The following is a 7,500-nucleotide window of genomic DNA, read 5'->3' as shown; positions in this document are numbered from 1 at the left end:
GCCACAGTTAGAACAAGAGTCAAACGCAGAAATAGAGTCAGAATAAGAATCAGAATCAGAATCAGAATCAGAATCAGAAACAGAAATAGAGTCAGAGTTAGAGCTAGAATTAGAGTTTGAATCGGAAAGCGAGAGTGGAGTTGCAAAAAGGTTGAATATATACATATTTATGTCCATGTGTTTGGGTCTATCTGTTTATCTATCTATATCTGTCTCTGTGTCTTTCTGATTGATTAATCCAGTAATTGATTCTTTGATTAATATTTAGACATGTAGGCAGTATGATAGGCATTACTTAACTGTGTACAGATGATTGTATGTTTATGTAATCTTTTAAATTAAATACTTACATATGTATATGTTAAAGAAATAGAAATACGTAGATTGATGCATAGATAGGAAAACATGCAGATATACATTCATGCATACATACATACGTACATACATACATACATACATACATACATACATACATACATACGTCATACACGCGCGCGCACGCACACACATGCACACGCCCACGCCCACGCCCACGCACACGCGCACACATACACACACACAAACAAACAAACAAACGAACAAACAAACAAACAAACAAACACACGCGCACAAAATACGCACAAACACAAGCACAAACATACGTACAAACACGCACACGCACACATACAAACATACACACACACAAACAAACACAATCAGACGTCCTCTTGACCCAGCTTGTTTAATTTTGGAAGTCTGTGGATAGCGTTCGGCTCTGGAGAGCTGACCTTTAGAGGGGCTGTCGATGGGAAATTCAGCCCCTCTCCCCTCTTCCCTTAACCCCCTCTCCCTCTAATCCCGGTTTACGTCATGCAGTATAGAGGAGACAGCTGATCCTTAACGGCAGCTGTGCTTTGTTGGCATTGAGACTCTCCGAGTGCCGTGTTATTAATGGAGTTACTGCGCTTGACTTACTCGACGGAAAGATGAGGTTGGGTTTGGATTGTGTGTGTGAGTGTTTGTTTGTGTGTGCGTGAGCGTGAGTCTTGAGTTTTTGTGTGTGTGCATGAGCGTGGGTCTTGCGTTTGTGTGCTAGTGAGTGAGAATGGGCGCGCGCGTGTGTGTTTATGTGTTTGTGTGTGTATGCGTGTGTTTATGTGTGTGTGTGTGTGTGTGTGTGTGTGTGTGTGTGTGTGTGTGTGTGTGTGTGTGTGTGTGTGTGTGTGTGTGTGTGTGTGTGTGTGTGTGTGTGTGTGTGTGTGTGTGTAAATGCGCGTGTGCGTGAGAGATATTTTAGCGTGGCTGTTTCCCTTCGTGGTGTCGACACAATGTCGAAGGGCGGTCGATTTGCTTGGCCTGACCCGAAGCAGCGGCGAGCGAATGTGTTTCTCTCGCTTTGTGTCGATGCTGTGTTGCGCAGTCTGGTTCGGCGCCCTTGGGTTGTTATGAATTATTTTTTAACATCATTGCGGTTACAGTAATGATAATCTTGACATTCCAGAACCCGGATGCTGTTGATTTTCGTTTGTTTATTAGCAATGCTATTTTTATGTATTCTTTTTTTTTCACGTGTTTGTCCTTTATTTCTCGATGTTGTTCCTTTGATCATGTGGTGTGGTTACAAGTTGCAACATTATGAGATATTATGCGATTGCATAATCTGAGGTTCTGTTTGTGCGTTGTTGATTATTTCACCGATTGTCCTTTTATATTTAGCTTATGTAGTGTCTGGAGGAAGAGAAGAAAGAAGAAAAGGAGGAACGTGAGGGGAAGGGAAGGGGAAGAGTGAAGGATGAAGAGGAGGGAAGGGAGATGGGGGAAGGGGGGAGGGGGAAAGAGGAAAGAGGAAGGAAGGGGGAAAAGGAAGGGGAGGGAAGAAGAAGAAAAAAAAGAAATGGAGAAAGAAAAAGAGAGCAGACAAAGAAGAAAGTAATGATAACAAGAACAACAAGAGCAACAATAGTAACAATATTAAGAAAAGAACGAGGAAAAGACGACGAAAAATAAAGAAGAAAATGCCGATCCGAATGGCTAGGAGAGTGACGTAGGTAGCGGTGGATATGAGATCGAGGATGCTGATTCATACATTCTGAGTTGATGGAGAACATTGAAATGTCATTACCAATACGAGAATAACCAGTACCCGCATCTATGCTCTCTGCCTGTTGTGCTTGCTTGCTTGCTTTCCTGCTCGGTCACGTGTCCCCAAGGCCATGCAGGCTCACGAGTCCGTGGGATGAGGCTTGCATGGGCTGCATACTCATGGGAGGGCGGAGGAAGGGGAGGGGGCGGAGTGAATAGGATTATGGAGAGGGGAAAGACAAAGGTAGATACGTTAACAGACAGCCAGGCTATAGACAGCCTATCTGACAGGCAGCCTATCTGGCAGGCAGATAGGCAGGCAGGCAAGCAGGCAGACAGACAGACAGACAGACAGACAGACAGACATACAGACAGACATACAGACAGACAGACAGACAGACAGACAGACAGACAGACAGACAGACAGACAGACAGACAGACAGACAGACAGACAGACAGACATACAGACATACAGAAGTAGAAGCAGACGCAGAAGCAGAAGCAAAAGCAAAAGCAGAAGTAAAGGCATGGCAGAAATGCGACAAGCTCAGGTCATAGTGGGGTTATGGCAACGGAATACCTTGGGTAGAAACGTGACAAGGATGTGGTAAGTCGTAGCGGAGGCGTAGCAACGGCATGGCTTGGGCGTGGCAGGGAGTGTATAAGTAGGGCATGGCTGGTCATGAGAGAGGCTTATTAGGCGCAGGATAAGGCCGAAATAGGAGCATTCCAGGGGGGCGCCAGAGTTGTTTTTTTTTGCAGATCCTGTAAGAGCCAGGGCAGAGACGTGTCAAAAGTTTAGTATATCATACCATGAGCATCGTAGGGGCATAGCAGGGCGTGACAGATGTTTGGTAAATCATAACAGAGACATGACAAGTGGCATGGAGTATAGCTAAGGCGTAACTTAATTAAGCACCCAAGAGAGAAGTCCTTGGTCGCTAAACATAATCGGAATGTAGCCTTGTGCGGGGAGGGTGGGGGGGGGGGGCTTTTACAAGGCGCTTGCAGACCATGAAGGATTCAGCGGCCATTAATTGTCGGCGGGAGAGACGCATCAGAAGAGAATTCCCTTTTTTAACGAATTGTGTAGGAAGGAGCGGGGAGATTGATTAGGAAGCGGAAGAGGAAGAGGACCAAGAGAACTATGAAAAAAGACAGTAGAAGGTGAAAAAGGGATTGAAAGTTATTGAGTCACCTTTCTGTCTCGCAGTAGATGATGCTAGCTGGACCTAGTGAAACGCGGCGCGCACCCCGTAGACTTCTGAGAAAGTAAAAACACCAGAACTTTTGAGAGGATAGACAATACTTTGTAGCAGTTTTTTAACACTCTTCTACGACATATTAGATCAAGGATGTATGGAGGGATTAGGGATATATTCTAATCCTCTTAGGTTATGGTGAGTCCTAGGGAGAATGGAAACTCACGCGTCCCAACTGAGTAACGGGGAGGAGGAAGGAGAGGAAGAGGAAACGGAAAAGGAAGAGGGAGAGGAAGAGAGAGGGTGAGGAAGAGAGAGGGAGAGGGAGAGGGAGAGGGAGGGAGAGGGAGAGGGAGAGGGAGAGACAGAGACAGAGAGAGACAGAGAGACGAAGAGGAGGAAGTGAAATAGAGGAAGAGAGAGAGAGCGAAAGAGATAGAGAAACAGACAGACAGACAAGCAGGATTCCAGGCATTATGTTAAACACATATTTATTTATTTATATGTGATTTTCAGAGTAAATATCTAGAATAAAAACCTCCGGTACGATTTTATGATACACATTTCTTAAACCGTAAATGATACGACGTTCTATATGACTGTTTACGATATTGCTCTGCAGTTGCATTGCATTTCGTGTCGGTGTAGCTCTTTGTATGATTGCGGTCGCTTGTGCATGATTAGAAAGCGGCGCCCTAATCGCTAGTTATGGCATGTTTCGGGCCATTAAAATGCATAGCGCGCCTTGTTTTATTCATTTGTGATAATGAACTTATTGAAAATTTAGTTGACCTCTTCTGGTTGCTCTTCTTGCAATGGTGTTGTTGCCATTATTGATTATTATTGTTGTTATTGTCGTAAATATTTATTTATTGATTTTTTATATTGTTTTGGCTATTTAGTAGTATTTGATGATGATTATATATTTTATCATTATCATTATTGTCGTTGTTATAAATATTAGCCATTCTCCTGCTTATTATTATTAATATTATCATTGCTGCTATTATTATTATTATTATAATTACTGTTACTATTATTGTTATTGTTATTGTTATTATCTTTTATTTTTTATTTTTTATTTTTTATTTTATTTATTTTTTTACTTAGGATTTTTATATTATTATTGTTGTTATTATCATTATTATTATTATCACTATAATTATTATTGTTGTTACTGTTATTATTATTTTTATTATTATTATTATTATTATTATTATTATTATTATTATTTTTATTATTATTGTTTTTGTTATAAACTATTACTACTACTATTGCTACTACTACTACATCTACTACTACTACTACTACTACATCTACTACTACTACTACTACTACTACTACTACTACTACTACTACTACTACTTTTACTACTACTGCTATTACTACTACTACTACTACTACTACTACTACTACTACTACTACTACTACTACTAACACCACCATTAATATTACTATTATCATTACTATTACTATTACTACTACTGTATTACTATTAGATAAGGTTACTGTTACATTACCCCCATTTGTTCTCTTCTGCTAACGTAAATTTTAATTCGGGATTAAGGATTGCAGAAGAGGTCGCACTCCATTTTAGGCAACGCGGGGCATGATGCTATGTGCATGATGCAACGCAACACGTGACTGAAATACAAGGGCGCTGCTATGTTGCCAGGGAGGATGAAGAAGCGGCCACCTTCAGCAGCAGGTGCGGGCGGGGGGAGGTGGTGGTGGTAGGGGGGAGGTGACACTGGGCTCCGAAGATATGGTACTGGGGGAAGGAGGTTGGGTTGGGGGAGGTAGAGGTAGTCTAGGGTGCCGGGAGTCTGAGTAATGGGGGTGGTTTAGGCACCGTGGGGTGAGGGTCGGGAGTGGCTGTTGGGTTGGGGGAAGGATTCGAGGGTGAGGAAAGGGTTTTCAAGTGTGAGGAAGTCTCCCAAGTGTGAGGAAATTTTCCAAGTGTTAGGTGAAAGGTTTTCCAAGTGTGAGGATTTTTTTTTTTTTTTCCAAGTGTGAGGAAGGATTTTAAAGGCTGATGTAAAGTACGCGTTTCAAGGATTAGGACAGATATCCCAGGGCGAGGAAATGTGGAAATGTTTTCAAGCGGGAGGGAAAAGTTTCAAGGGTGAGTGTTCAAGGGCAATGATTTTTTTTTTTTTTTCAAAATTGAGGAAAGGTTGTTACAGGTAAGAGAAAGCTTAGTCTAGGAGGAAAGAGGCTTGTCGAGGGCGAGTGGAACTTGGTAAGAGTGAGGGAAGGATTTTTAAGGGTGAAGGAAGAGCTTGGAAAGGACGAGAGGAGACTGTTAGGGTGAGCGAGGCTTGTTAAGGGTGATGAGGGAGGGCTTGTCAGGGTGACGTCATGAGGGTCGTTGCATCGGTGCGTCAGTGTCCCGCCTTCTTGGGGCCTCAGGTTACCACCAGGATCCATTACCTGATCACTCACGACCAGGCATCCCCCTCCCTTCCCCTCCCCCTCCTCCCCCCGTCGCTCCCTCTCTCTCTTTTTCTCTCTTTCTCTCTTTGTCTTTCTTTTTGTCTTTCTCTTTCTTCCCTCTCGGCCTCCCTCTTCATTCCTCTTTCCTTCCGTCCTGCTGTCATTCTCTCTCTCTCTCTCTCTCTCTCTCTCTCTCTCTCTCTCTCTCTCTCTCTCTCTCTCTCTCTCTCTCTCTCTCTCTCTGTCTGTCTTTCCTCCCTCTTTCCCCTTTCCGCCGTTTCTCTCCTTCCCTCCCACCCTCCCTTCCTCTCTTCCTCTCTTCCTCCCTTCCTCCCTCCCTTCATCCCTTCCTCCCTCCCTCCCTCCTTACTCCCTCTCTCTCCCTCCCTCCCCCTTTCTCTCCCTTTATCTCTCCCTCTCTCTATCCCTCCCTTCCTCCCTATCCCCCTCCCCCTCCCCCTCCCCCTCCTACCATGTCAGAGATCTTGCATCCACCAGGATCCTTCTCGTTGCGGCTGGCTTGTGTAAGTCGGTCGGACTCTAATTGGCACCCGGAAGGCCTCGCGTCTCGGGGAAGAGGATATGAGGGGAGGGGGGGAGGGAGAGGGGGTAGGCTGGCAGGCTGGCTTGGGGAGGAGTGAGAGGGTAGGCTGGCTGTTTTGGTACTCCCCCCCCCCTCTTTTCCCTTTAAACATGCCTGTGTTAACGAGGGAAGAGGGAGAAGGAGTGGCTGTTTTGCACTTGCAGGTATGTCCATGAGCGAGCGTTAGCGCACATAAACACACACAGACACATGTTCTTACTCACTCACTCCCTCACTCACTCACTCACTCACTCACTCACTCACTCACTCACTCACTCACTCACTCACTCACTCACTCACTCCTCACAGTCCATAGCGGAGGCTAGGCACGCCAATCTACAAGCCAGTTATTGACTTCCTCACCGTTACCCCGTATCCCTCACCTGTTGCTCCTCACTGCTCTTATCGTACTCCTGTCTCTCGCAACCCTCCTGGCCACTCACGCCATGCACACCAGCATATGTACTTAGATCAGTGGTGCCTATGGGTGCCGCAAGATTCGAGAGTGCCAGTTATTTAGTATCTCACTAAAGGAGTCTTGAAGATTTAGTTAAGTTTCGTTGACAGGTGGTTTTATTTTATTATTTTTTTCTCATGTGTTGTTTTTCGCTGAAGGAGTTCAATTGAGTCGGTTTATTTTCTGCTTGTTTTGCTTGCCCTACTTCGTTATCGATGTTTTTCCTTCCTCTTCTTATCTTAGTTTGTATTTCAATTTGAAGTTATTCTAGTTAAACTTTTGGTGATATGTGTTTGTCATTAGTGCATGTAACTCTTGTTTGTTTTCTGTCGAGCAGCAGTGATGCGTGGAGCAGGCGAAGATGTGCTCTGCTGTGTCTGTGTTTATGTGAATGAGTGAGTGATTCAGTGAAGGTTCTTGCTGCAGAATTAAGTGAGTGTATGCGTGTGCTTGCCTGCATACAGGCATGTATGTGCTTGCAAGCTTTTGCGTGCTCCAGCGATTGCCTGTGTACGTGCCTCCTCATCCCGGTCCTTTTCATGTCTCGTGCAAGAGCAACAGTGCTTGTGATGCAAAGTGCTTGCAAAGGACAGCCTCTTGAGCCCCGACGAGGAGGAGATGAGCGCAAAACGGCGTCTTTTCAACGTCGCAAAAGGCTCTTTTTTCATCTTTTTAAGCACCATTGCCGCCACCATCGTGTTATTTTCACCCTCGACATCTCTATCAATCGCCATTGTCATCGTTATTATAGCAATGTTGAC

The 7,500-nt window shown here is 44.5% G+C and overlaps 1 protein-coding gene across 10 annotated transcripts in view; it reads left to right on the top strand.

Moving 5' to 3' along the window:
- trc (Serine/threonine-protein kinase tricornered) overlaps positions 1-7,500 on the top strand; it is a 211,252-nt gene that overhangs the window by 61,374 nt on the left and 142,378 nt on the right. The gene's annotated exons all lie outside the window — the stretch shown is intronic.

Source organism: Penaeus japonicus, unplaced genomic scaffold, assembly GCF_977035675.1.
Source record: "Penaeus japonicus unplaced genomic scaffold, GWHDUDI00000001_assembly GWHDUDI00000038, whole genome shotgun sequence".
In the NCBI taxonomy this organism is placed as follows: Eukaryota; Metazoa; Arthropoda; class Malacostraca; order Decapoda; family Penaeidae; genus Penaeus; species Penaeus japonicus.
Note: the sequence above shows the minus strand (reverse complement) of the source record. Positions and strands in the feature narration are given on the sequence as shown.